This window comes from Rhinolophus sinicus, chromosome 2, assembly GCF_057876585.1.
Source record: "Rhinolophus sinicus isolate RSI-liver-muscle chromosome 2, RSI-T2T, whole genome shotgun sequence".
Lineage (NCBI taxonomy): Eukaryota > Metazoa > Chordata > Mammalia > Chiroptera > Rhinolophidae > Rhinolophus > Rhinolophus sinicus.
This window is the reverse complement of record NC_142502.1, coordinates 5,678,341-5,692,352: the sequence shown is the minus strand read 5'-3', so window position 1 is coordinate 5,692,352 and position 14,012 is coordinate 5,678,341. Positions and strand designations below refer to the sequence as shown.

The 14,012-nt window shown below is 42.7% G+C and overlaps 1 protein-coding gene across 2 annotated transcripts in view; it reads right to left on the bottom strand.

Annotated features, from left to right (window-relative positions):
- The window catches only part of PRKN (parkin RBR E3 ubiquitin protein ligase), a 1,116,534-nt gene that overhangs the window by 595,105 nt on the left and 507,417 nt on the right, over positions 1-14,012 (bottom strand). The gene's annotated exons all lie outside the window — the stretch shown is intronic.

Below are 14,012 nucleotides of genomic sequence, written 5' to 3'. Positions count from 1 at the left end.
ACTTCATGGTTTAAAATCAATTAAATACATTCCAGTAGGCTTAGAGCTAATGTCACAAAAATCTCACAGAATCTGTGGCCAATAATCTGACATTTTCCTATAAAAAATGGGGTGAAATTATGCTTTATGTACCTGACCACTTCTATGTTTTAAGCCACGTGACAGACAATGGCTTCGCTGAGCAGGAGCTGCATTTAGACATACTCGCTATAAAAGAATGCTTAAAGGTCATCAGCCATGATTGCCTTCTGCTCCACACTATGCAATGTCATCGAGCTAAACGATGATTGAGCAAATTATGAATGATTCATTCACAGCAGATTTTTCATTAGAAGTTAATGTCTCCTTTCCGGTAAAGTCAACATTATGATCCGGATGCCATTTATTAGAATTTATGCTATTCAACAAGATATGAAAAGAGAATCTCCTTAGCAGCTCACTCCAGGGAAATTAATCTCCACCTACAAATGAACACACGCACTGTGGTCGATGGGGAAGTGGCTGTGTAGTATGTGTACGATTTGAAAGAGCATGTGTACGTGTGTGTGTGTGTGTGTGTGCAATTCTCATTAGTGATCTTTGATTGATAACTGAAAATCAGTTATAAATATTGCTTTCTTTCATTTAAAGTATTGGACTCTGTAAAATACCCTGGGAGTGATAAAGAACATGTTAGCCATTATGAAAAATTAAAAGGAGGTTTTTGGATATTTTTCAAGTGTTAGCTGAGAGAGGCTCTGAGAGAAGGAAATCCAGGCGGCTTGTAATGAGATTTGTCCAAAGCAGGGTCTTGAGTGGTCAGAGGATCATACGCACCCATGGAAACATCAGCTGGCAAGAGCCCCAGAGGGTCACGACAGCTTCTGGAACTAGATAAAAGGGGACATCAGAAGCATAGCCCCTGCTTCCCGCTTCACTGTAAGGTGGCTAAGGCCGGAAGTCCTTTGGTACCAGATGTATCAACAGTACAAAGGAGATTCAGCTCAGTAATAATCTGTTTATTTTGGAGTTGAAAATACATCCTCTTTCCACTGCATCACTTTGTCACTGAGAATTAAGAGATGCTTTCACTTCCTATCTCTGCAAAAAGCTGCTTCACAATTTACAGGACCTCTGCCTACTCTTTATATTTTAAAATATATAAATAGAAACTTAGAAAAAAAGGAACCTACATAATATTGCAAAACTAATACTTGAAATATTGCAAGTATTTCAACACACTTGATTTAACAGGCGTTTAATCCATTCCAAGGAGTATAGTCTGATGAATCAAATGCAGGCCAAGTAAGGACCCGGGAGTATGTGACTTACTCTTATTGACTTGAATCCACAGACAAGTCTGTGAGCAATCCACTGCCCACACATGTACACAGCCCCACTTGGGTGTCCCCACCTCACTCTTTAGTGCCACATGTGCATTTCAACTGTTGACCAATTTCTGCCTTGTGAGCCTGGCACGAAGCAGCTGTGTAGGGAAGAGAAGAGACCATCAAGGTATAAGTAAGACAGAGAAGGCACGTGGCTGGGCCCCATAAGGACGCCCTGGTCTCTCTTCAGTCTGATGCAGTCTGACCTGGAAACCATTCCCAGTGTCTGGAGGGAGGGGGTGTATGGTGTTTGCCAGTCCATGTGTATCTTTACTACTCTACTCACTGACACTGAGCATGTGCTGAGTGCCGGGCAGGATCATAAGGCCGTGTGGATTCAGAGACAAAACAAATAGCCCCATGCAAGGTGCTCACCATCCAGCCAATAGCAGTGGGTCATCGTAAGCGACACGGCAGAGATAGGCACACGCACGGAGGGACTTTAGAGCAGTGGGGACAATACGGTGGGGACTTTTGAGGAGCATGATGTCCTTGAAATGGGACAAGATTGGAAAGCAGAACTACACAGACTGCAAGGATGAAAGCACAAGCGAAGGCATGGGTGTTTGCCGCTGCTTATGTTACGAGGGCACTGGAAGGTTTTAAGGAACTGAGTGGCGATATGCATTGTGACGTTCACAAGATAACAGGCTGGAAGACAGAAGTTTCAGCTCCGTGAGGTATGTTTCATCAAACCGTACAGGATGGTTTCCGAGTAACACATGGCAATGTAATCACTGAGGGAAAGCAGCTATAGTTCATGAGGACATAAAAACCACTTTAAATCATCAACTCAAAGCAGACAAAGAAAAAGTTTCTTAAAGCAGAACGAGAGAGGTGGGGCTTAACATCCATAATGAAGACTGACTCAGTCTCTTTGGGCTGGCCCGTAAACAGGTTTGCACCGGCATTTCCAGAGAACGCTACGTGACTTCGAGGAAGAGTTACACCCAATCACCCAGTACGTTCCAAACTCTTCCCCAGCCCCGGAACAGCTTTGGAGGTTGAGTCAGAACTTTCTGATGCTGCCCTCCATTGCAGTGCTGCCTGTCACAGGGCTGTGCCTGAACGAGGGCCCCAGAACGGAATCCCAGCACAGGCCCATCCTGGGCACAGAGGCCGACACACAGGTGCTGGGAGAAAAGCCCCCGCTGAGAGCCGTTAACCTGTCTGTGCCCACGAAGGGGACACAACTGAGAGGGACACCACAGTTCCTCCCTGAGTAAACACTGAAAACGGACTTTACGGTGAGGCCTCCTGTTACGTACAAAACTTTGCTATAGAGAATGTCTTCAATTTTGGCATCAAACGATGGCAATGCAATGTTGTTTAAAAGTAAAATTTTTTTTTATTTAAACATTAAATTATAAAAATGTGTGTGTTTACACTTAAAAGGAAACAAAGAATTCAGATTGGAGCAGACTGCATGTTTTCTATTAAATGCCTCCCGTCCTTCTCACTATTCATCCTTTATCAGCGTAATTATTTCAGTTTTGTAAATAGATGGCAGCTATAAATGGCATGGAGACTCCTAAATAAATGGCAAGTAAAGGCAGTTACACCCTGGGATCCTTACCTTGAAATGGCCGATGATAAATGACTGAGAACCACAGCATTAACATGCGCCCTTTTAACGCACATAAAACCAACCACAACCAAAAGCTATTTAATTTTTGTTTTCATCTAGGAGGCAGTCAGTGCATTCCAAAAAAAAAAAAAAAAAAAGGTGGGGAGGGAAGCCTAAGTGTCTCTCAGCACGTCGCACGTGTCATGTCGCAGAGCTGTGCTGTCCTCTGAACGTCATGGTGACACTGTTCTTGTCACACTGCCAGCCTAGAGCACAACACCAGGGGTGACTTTCCCATCATAATAACAGATTGACTTTATCCCATTCGCAGGTCACTCTAGTGCATTTCTCACGAGCACACCCTAGCAAAATGGCTGGGTGAGATGAAGTGTGCCTGTTTGGTTATGGAAGGATCAGAGGACAATGAGCCATATTAGCCCGACAGATGCTATGGTTCCAGAGTGACGGGGAATTCCTACTTCAGTAAAGATAATGCCAGAGAAAATTTTCTTTAACAAAATTGCTATGAATGGGTAGACCCACCAAAGAGTGCTTTATCTTCTTAGAAAGCTTCCTCTGGAAGGAAGGGAAGGCAGACTATTAGCGATGACAAAATATGGACATTTATTACCCTAAAGCTTCGCAGAATGTAATCAGTGATCCTGGAACTGGCACAAAGTCTATAGGATATTGAATCGAGGGGACTGGATGGACAGGAAACACACTCTGGACCAGCGGCCAACCTGTGGTGTTCCTTGAAGGCTGGGCGGGGCTGTCATGGATTTGGCCATTTTCTTTCACCTCCACACTCACCTTTCTACACTCTGTTCTGGAGGCTGCGGCTGCCAACTTCATTCTCAGGTTCCTTCGGCAGCTGGCTTTAGCTAGGTCCTGTCCATCGGAGGCATTTATGGGAGTTTCTGCAGGAGAGGAGGAATGGAAATGTCCTCGTTCTGCTTCCTGTTGTGTCAGCAATATGACACGACTAGGAGGGATGCTCTGTCACAGGGGCTGCTACTGTTTCCAGCCCCTGGTGTCTTTTGTCACTCAGTTTATCCTGGCTCCCTAAGGGACACATAGCAACCAAGTCTTCCAGCAAGAGAGAGAGGGAGGAGGGTGGCTTCCACTGGCAGGGGGGCGTCAGAGAGATTCCGGCGCCCAACACCAGCTTTGTCTGATTCTATCTGGATGATCCACCCTGAGACACGGGGTCCAATGCCTTCCCAATCAATGCACTAACATTCACATCAAAGCCTTGACGAGTCTATGAGTTTAGTTGTAAATCTTTAAACTGTTGACTTTAGATTTGAATTTCTGCAAGTCAGCCCTATGGCTTCAAAGGAAAAGCAAAACAAAACAAAAAACAGAACAAAACAAAACAAAATGAAACTTCCTTTAGTCTTTTAGGTCCAACACAGAAGTGCACTCATTTTTTGTGCATCTGCTGAGTTTGTGATCTCCTTCCTCTAAGCTCTCCATCCAGGTGACTCCCACTATCACAGGTAAATCTGGCAATGTGAGGACGTCATCGTCTATGGCACTGGCTTTCTTAGATGTTTCCTTACAGTCGATCACAGTAAATATTCCTCCAAGACTTCTCTGAAGGCCCCTGTACCATCTAGCAAGATGACTGTCGGCTGCGGTAAGGGAATGATACACTTGTGCAGGGAATCACTGGCTCAGAATTGAAATCAATTCAGGGGACCCTGATACCTTTCCTATCCACTGTGTTTCCAACGGCATGACCATCCGCAGATGTCCTTGTCACTGTGTGGTGCTCACACGCATTGCTTCTGAATAGTGAGCTCACTTCACTGCAAAGGAAGCATGGCAACGGCCTATGTCGTCTGACTTTCCTCATAGTATTAGGTCTGCCATCATCCAGATGCAGCAGGCCCGATGGAATGCTGACTGTCCTAGTGAGGCCTTAGCTGTGGTGCCAGCTGGTGACAAAAGTCAGAAAGGCTGAGGCACTACCTGAAGGGACTGTGATCTGTGCTCTGAACCCATAAGCCAGAAAGCACGTGTGTAGAGTCAAGAGGTGGGAGTGGGAGTGGCTATTTTGCTGTTACACCTAATAGTCCGCTCACCGAATGTTGATTTCCACCTTCGACTTGGGGCTCCGCTGGTTCACAGGTCAGAGTGCCCAAGAGAACAGGCTTTCCACCAGGGAACACAAAACAATTTCATTTATTAAAAGTTGAGACTGCTACGTGGCCCTTTTAAGTTCCTCGAACACTGAAGTAACACAAGACAAAGGGGGCTACTGTGTTGGCTTGAGTATTGATCCCAACTACTAAGGAAAAATTGGGTTGTTACTACCCCATGGTGATAGGGACGAATGGGCATGATATGTAAGGGATTCCTATAGCCCCTCTCAGTAGTTCCATGTCCACTAGTAAAAGTTAATGAAGGCTATGGAAACCTAATAAAGATTTCTATATTTAGGAATTAATTGGGTTACCACATAAAGTAACTTGTTAAAGACACCTACAACCTGAGATTATGGCTGAGGGACAAGGTGACACAGGACAGGTTGTAGAAAGAAGACGTTATAAAAGAATCTATACTCTCATTTTCAGTTACAGAAATGAGAACTGTATCAACTCAGAATATTCTCTCTATATACGTGTGTGCGTGCATGTATTGCAATAACAACTATTTTCTCCCTCCGTCTTTCCTCTAGTTACCTTATATGTTTGTATTTTTGTGGTTCACTTTATAATTTAATTTACTCTTTAGGATATAAGATATTCTTTTGGAATTAAGAATACACTAAAAGAAGAACAAGCGTCTCCCAGAGATGGACAGCGTAATCGTTGGAACTTGTGTCTTCTGTTTTTCAGGGGTGGCTCGGAGAGTCCTATGTGAATAGTTGTTTCTTGCTAGGTTTACATATGGGGTTTTCAGGTTGCAAAAAGGAAGTTCAAGTACGTAAAAGGCCGTACAGGCAATCTGAGCAGCTGCCAGGATGTTCAGTGTGGATTACTTACTATTTTCTCTCAACTCCAAAGCCACCATCTATTCTCTAATCTTTACTGCTCTGGTTGGGATTTAACATATTATATTACTCAGGCTCTTTCGCCAGCTGGTTTCCTGTTAGTTAAGGCCAAATGGAGGTCCTAGAAAGGACCTGGAAAACAGAGGAAGTGGGGGGTGTCTGCTTCTTCCTGTTCTATTGATGTTTAGTGAGCATCTGGTGCCAGCCATGGCAGCAGCACTTGTCCGGCTGCTAGCGGCATCTAAACTACAAGAACTAGTCTCGTTATGATCTGAGTCCCAACTCTAGGTCCCGCCTGTAATCTTCCAGGTTCTGATCAACCTAATCTCTCCCCTTTGTTCGTCTAACACCAGGAGTGATGATAGCGTTTTCTTGTGTTATCATCTCTCCGTGTAACTAATTCCCTATGTTAAATTCACTCTGTCAAAACCAGCGGGGTTTCTCACTCTCTGGATGGGAAAGGGATCCAGCAGGGCTTAAATCAGTGAGGTGGGGCGTTCAACATGACATGGAAAGCACGAGTAATAAAGAGGGTAAGCTACGGGTGAATACAGAGGATGTTATGTAACAAAAGTCAATAAAGCTGTCACACTGGATTTGAAGTGCAGTTGAAAAGCGGACAAATCAAAGATAACGCTAGGTTCTGAGGGCGAGTGAGTGGAGTCAGCGTAGAGATTATGAGTGTGGTTGTGGCACATGTTGAATCTGAGGTGTTTTGAAGACAGCTAGGTGAAGATTTATCACAGGTAAGTGCGAATTGTCTTAGGTTCAAGAAAGTTCCATAGTACTGAAAATAAAGCTTTGAGAGTAACTGCAGGTCAGTCGATTTAACTCCCGGGGTAGATGACATCACTAGATAGGAGAATGCAGGGAGAGGAAAAAGCAAATAATGGCAAGGAACACCCACGTTTAAGAGGAGGAGAATGGCAGGTCAGGGAGAGAAGTAAACAAGGCTTGGTCAGGGAAGGATGACTCTGAAGGAACGCAATCCCAACAAAGTGTCACAATGGTCAGGGAAGCCACACAGAAGAGGAGATTAAAGAGGAAGTGACGGTCAGTTGTATGACACACCTGCATCAAGTACATTTGTTATAGAAACTGAGTCATTCTCCAAAATGCCATCTTCTAACCAGTCAGCTGTCCTGTGGGAACGTGACACACCATCATCAGTTCTGATTTAATAAGAATGATGCCAACAGTTCACAAACATAGAAACAGGCGCACTGCCAATCGCGCCGCCTGTCCCTAACTACAGCTGATAATGGCTCCCCATGTGCCTCATGCTCTAGCCCCTAGACCTGTGTGAATGACAGCATGTGTGTCTCTGCACCACGTGTCGCCTCCCAAGTGGAAGGGGAACACCTACTACTCTCAAGGAGGCGACACTGGGATTATTTTTCCCAATTCTTCATTGGCATAGTATTGTGGTCTACTTGATTGGCAACACGTAAATATTATTATCATATCTTCATTCGTGATGATATTTGTTTTTTCCTATAAAAGACTTAAGATGCAGGAAATAAAATAGACTCGGTTTCAGGAAATCTGCTAACCGGGATTGGAAGAAAGAATGAGGAAATAATTATCTCCAGGGGCAATCGGGGAAAGGACCCAACGTTACTTTGCTTGTCTCTCCCCACGCCCCACTCCCGTGCACACACATAACAGCAGCGACACTGGAGAACAGCTCCTCCATGCCCGGCAGGGCAGGACGGTCAAAGCCATGGAAGAGCAAATGACTGAAGCTGGTATAACTGATGACGGTTTTCAAGCAGAGCTGCGCTCACGCTCAGAGATGATAAACGGCAGGCACTCAGTAAGTATTTGTTGAATGAAGGTGTGGATGGCTGCACGAGGCCGTGGGGCACTTTCTGTCTAGATACGTGGCTCCTGTACAGTTAGAGGATGAATGACTACATTTGGAACAGGCAGAGCGTTGTCAGAAACAGCACCTGCTATGACGAGTCAGAGCCTATTAGGTACGGATGATCTGTCAGTGCCAGAAACTGCCTCACCTATTAGCCGCTACAGGAACGGTGCTGTGGGCAGCGACGCCCGACCTACCGTCCCCTCTGAGGCGATACAGACACAGGCTTAACAGAAATGTACTTTGGAGCACTCACTGACTGGGTTAATACTGTGGAACGCACCATGGGAGAATGAAACAGAAACTGGGGCTTTTGCCATAACGGAACTTATCACCTATGTCGACGCAGGCTTTACTCCTAGATACACATCATTCCAGTTCTTCAGGGCCCGTATATAATGAACATGAGTTCTATGAATTTGACTCATAAGCAAACATAATGACTATAATTTGTTCTGGGTGTGATTCCAGGAGCCCTGTATTCCTAGCTCTTAAGAGTCTCCAGGCAGTAATCAGCACCAGAGCAAGTTTCCACACGTGCAGAGACAGTCGGTGTTTGCTGGGACTCTCCTTGGGTCAGCTTCCAGGCTGGGTTCTGGGGTAAAGGTTGTTGGGCGAGGAAACCCGCCACGGCTCTGAGGGACTCTGCGCCTCACCCCTGGGTGCCCCAAGAATTCCAGGCTCTGAGCACTCTACCCTGGCAGCTGTGCAGTGATGAACCCTGATGGATGAGACAAGTCCCTCCCCCAAGAAGAGAAATGCTCATTATGAAAGGGACAGATTCTCCAAGCTCAGTGCTCCTCAGCTGTGATACAAACCTTGGGACTGCACAGTTCCCATAGGGAGCCCTCTACGTCACCTCCACAGGACTTGGGGGACCAACACAAAGGGGCTGACGCTCCTACCGCATGCTGTGTCATGAGTGATTGAGGAAGAGTATCCAGAAGTGGCATGTCCTCTGCCAGCATCCAAGAAACTCAACAGGGTAACTTATTAACTGGTATGTTTGGTAAAATCCTAGAGTTGACAAAGATTTACTACTGCGAGAGGGACCTGAGCAGCGACCACAGTTCTATTTGCCCCACATTTAGCTCTCAATGTCTCAGTCCTCTGATTCTTATTAGGAACTAGGAAGCAGCACCAAACACATACTCCTCATGTGTCCGTGCTGTCTGGATTCAGTCTTCTGCATCTGGTAACTCTTGACTAGTTACTGGTTTTTTGTTTTGTTTTGTTTTGTTTATGGAATGCTGCATAAATGTAATGGAATTCATTTTTTTTAAAAGAAGTTTTCAAAGATTCTTACTTCTCCCTCAACCTTCGCTGCCTAAAACAGATTTAATTAGTTTAGATCAATTTTCAAGGCTTACTTCACTTGTCATTATTTAGGCAAGAATCAAAATATATGATGAATTATCACGGTTCTTTCTGGAATGGTAAAATTACACCGTAACTGTAATATCACAGAATCTGAAGTAGTAGTTGATTTATTTAGTAATATAACACCTGATAATTCTATTACTGCTTATCAATGACATGGAAGGTTCTGGCCAATGAGTAAAGAGTAAGCAGTGATGATTCTTAATTGTTTTCTTTCCTGCACTTGTCACAGACGCTCCAGCCCTGACACCCCAGTTCCTTTCTGCCTCTACAGTTCTGTAGGACACAGAGTCTACGTGCTCTCAGTATGAAGTTTGTCACCACAAGAGACACATTGAGATTCACTGATGAAGGTGATTTATGTGGCATTATGTTATTTGGATGCTTTTCTAAAAAATGTTTTAGGGAATGAGTCCATCTGTTTGTCTAGTAAATATTTTCACAATGTTCTCACTGGAGAATTAAGCAAATACACATTTTAGCAAGAACAACATGCATTTTTCATTATACAGGGAAATGGTATTCAGAAAGTTAAGGGATATAAGCGCTGCAATTATTATCACTGTTTGACAGTAAGCTATTTTACAGCAACATCGAATTTTCAATGGTTTTATAGTTAAATCTCTAATAGATCTGGTTCCAAATAGTCCACTCACTTACACTGAATGGTTATAAAAGTCTTGCTCATTTATCCTGACCAGACCAGGTGCAATTACAAGTCACCACCAAGATTACGCTGTGATAACTTACTATTAAAAACCAGAATCTATACCCAACAATGCTAATAGAACCAGGACCTTCAAAAATGTTAACATTCCCAAAGAATTTCCCGTAGCTATGACCCTGAGGGTATATCCTAGCTTCTAGCCTCCTACGTTCTGACACATGAAATATAAAGAGCAAACAAACCAAAAGAAAACTCTCCTCTTACGTGACCGCAATGATAACATTTATTGTAGACATCTAACCAGTGTCTACTGAGCGCTCCGTATTTTGCAGGTATCATACTAGACACTGCAGACTCAGTGCCCAAAACAGACCCAGTCCTGTTACAATGATTCCAATCTACTAGAATAAAGACAGAGACACGGAGACAAAGGACCACTGAAGTGTCACCAGGTTCCAGTGATTCTCACACCTGCGTAGTCCCATAACCATCTGGAGTCTAGACCTTTCTTCTTCCAAGGTTTCTCTGGCATCTTGAGCAGCTTTTATTCACTTATAAATTTGAATCCACTTTTAATCCTGGGCAGGCTACCGACCAAATATGTTTTTCTCCCGAGCTTTAACGTCCATTCTCAGTTCACCTGGAGTAGCAACTTGAATTTCTCTGGATCAGTCAAAAAATATCTCTCTTCTGTGCTCCTAAGTCTATTCAACCAACAGTCTTCTCTTTAATCGAATTCATCTCTCTGGTTTCTTCTAGGAAGGATGAGTGTTTTCTGATCTAATACTTTTTCCACATTATATTTCAAATGATCCTATGTTTCCTCACTGGGCCACACCACGCTTCACATTAATTCAGTTAAATGTAGATTTTTCTGTGTGTGTGTGAAACATACTTTGACATAATTTGTTTAATAACTGAAATCGAGACCAGAGATTATTTGCATCAATGTTGCTGTCACACTCAATTATAAGCTTCCAGTTCTTTTTCTTTTTTTCATTATCCATTTCTAAAACTACTAAAATAGATACTTGTTCGATGCTTGAAGGGTTTCAAGACATACATTGAAATAACTGTCAGATAATATCAGTGCACTTTGCAAAAAAAAAAAAAAAATCAATTTACAAGGTTCACGCTCAGTTGCAAAGGCAATACAGGCTGCCGCGCTGCCTCGCTGCCGGCACAGGCAGTACTCAGCGGCCTCTCCCAGTCACACCATGGGCCTCCTACCAGGATGCGGCACTCCACCCACTCAACTGTCACTGTAAAAATGTGACCTGCTGGACGACTGTCTAGCAAAGGTGAGTTCCAGAGTGAGAAAGATGAGTTGAAAATGCAAATCAGGGGAAACCTACAGACCCAAAGTTCCCCAAACCTGTAGATAGGCCATAATCCTATGCTTTGCTTATTTATGATATTACCCTAGAATTAGGAGAAGTGAGCACGTGAAGCCCAGCTGCATATCCTACGAACAGCCAGGGAGGGCTATAGAAAGCACTGTGATGAGAGAACTGAGGGGGTAAGTGGGGAAACATGCAAATAGAAAATGCATTGTGAATTGAGTGTCACAGAGAAACTAACTGCATTCAAAAGTTTACCTAGAAATTACAACTTGTATAACTGCCCAGTACTTCGAATAAATCAATGTATTTTAAAAATATCTCACTAAACAAAGAGCCAATTAAGAGAACGGACTGTTTCAGCCTCACAGGTCCGTAAGAACCCCATCGGACTTGACAGGTGTCTTCGCTAGTATCCTCGTAAGCACTTCAAGCACTGGTGACAGTCGACATGCCATCACAGGGTCCCTCCCTACTCTTCTCTCCATTTCACCGTCATCTCTCCCTCACTTTCTGTGCTTCAGCTGTGGCAGAATTCTTTCAGTTCCTTGAAAGCTCTATATTCTCTGTCATCTCTTCACACTGTTTCTTCTGCATGCAATACAGTTTCTGTACCTCAGCCCTACTTCTCCTGTTGAGAAATCTTACCCAAATGAAATGACTCGTCTTCAGTGAAACTTCCAACTGCCAAAACTCCTCTGGAATGTGCTGCTCTGAACCCCTCCAGAACCTTCTACGTTCCCACGCTCAGTTTCACTGCGGCCGTTGCTGAGTATCTTCTGAGCTAGAATGCAAGCGCCATGAAGCAAGAGCTATATCTCTTTCATTCACAAGAGTATTGCCAGCACCTTCCACAATGCGCGGCACGCAGTAGGAGATACAAACATGTTGGATTAGTAAATGAAAATATGAAGTGGATGGTATTAAGTTATCATAGTATATCACTGAAATTGTTCTGTCACCTGTTTGGCATATGTTCGTGTTTTCAAGAGACCATGCAGCTCAGAGACATACTATACTTAAGTACAGAGAATGCATCAAAGGTATGGATTTTGAAGGTATAAGAACAACACCTAGATCATAGTACTTGGTAAAAAGTGAGACAGCAGGGGGGAAAGAAGGCAACAGAGAGCCATGTGTAATCCACAGCACCCGCCCACTAAACCATCTCACACCTAACTCTAGACCGGATGGCAAAGCACAGCTTGCTCTTTGAGTCGCGCTCTTACGCTAGAAGGATCCTAATGCAAAAAGTTGACAACTGAAGTCCCTTTCAATAGACCCCAATTAATTTAAAAGGTAAATGGATGCTTTCAAATGCATGCTGGACTAGTGTCACTTTTCCAAAACCATCTGAAGGGTAACTAACATTACATAGTTGCTGATCTAAGGTTTTTGTAAAACTAATGGACGTGAAACCAGAGGCTACAAAATCTCAAAACCAATAATGTCTGATCATATACTATCAGAATTCATTTGACTTTATATTAATTGCCTCATCATCATGAATTCATCTAAAGTTCATTAAATGAGCTTTGATTTTATTTGTAATTAATAACATTTTGTTGGAATCTGTAACATTTTGGGAAACAGTAGAGAAAGGAATATGACCACAGCTACTTTGAAGTAAATAAAGATTCAAATCCAGATGGATGCTTGCAGCTGGTAATAAAACATATTTGCTAAAGTATTATAAACTTAACATTGTGATATTGCTACATATGTAATACAGAACTGAGACAGCCAGAAGAATGGACAAACATGCATCGAATAAGCACTCAATTTTTTTTCTAGAGCTGTGTATTCTGTAGTTAGGACCTAGGGAAGATGATAAACAGAACAAGGATTCTAAGTAAGAATAAACTTGCAGTTTCTTGATGTACCAAACAGAATATGAATGTGCTATTTCATTACAGGATAAAGCATTTTGTAAAATAAAATTAAACGTGCTAATGTAATTTTCAAATAGCTAAGAGCTTAAAATTAAACTTTTCCTGGTGTGATGAATGATTCAGAAAACTTAATAAAAGTAATTCTAATTTTGTTATAAATGTTATTTAAGATATTGTAAAATGGACTCCTGCTCAAATTATAGAGTAAATATATAAATGCAAAACCATTTTTATAACATTTGGAAATGAAGCTCTCCTGTGCATGCATTTATATGAAAGATAAAACAGCCAGATTATAAAATTTAAAAACAAAACAAAACAGAAAACAATATTGACTAATGTAAGGAAGGGGAAAAAAATGACCCTGACAGTTTCAGAGGTCTCAAAATTGAGAAGAGAACTAAACCTGTGTCCCAGTTACTTTGGGAAATGTAATTAAGAGTATAACATGTCTCTAAAAGAAGGCCCATCTTAGCGAGTAGTCCCGAACCCCTGCAAGAGTGGTCCCTGAGGCCCCAAACCAAAAGCACTCACCTTTTCACAGCCTCCCTTCACTTCTCCTCTGCCATACTGTCCTGCAAATACAATTCCTCTCACCTCAGAAATTTTCTTCTGTTTTAATACTGTCCCCTAAATATAAATTTTATTTATTTATGCATTCATTCATTTATTTTGGTCAAACCAATTAATCTAGTCCACCACCCAATAGAAGTTTTCAATCTTTAGAGGAAAAAAAAAAACCTCCTTGAGAAGCTGATGACAACAAACTTTTTCACAGGAAAAAAATACAGTAGCATGCCATCCACACATGCACATAATTTGCATATCAGTAGCATGCCATCCACACATACACATAATTTGCATATCAGTAGCATGCCATCCACACATACACATAATTTGCATATCATTCCAAAGGGCGGTAACCTAGGTA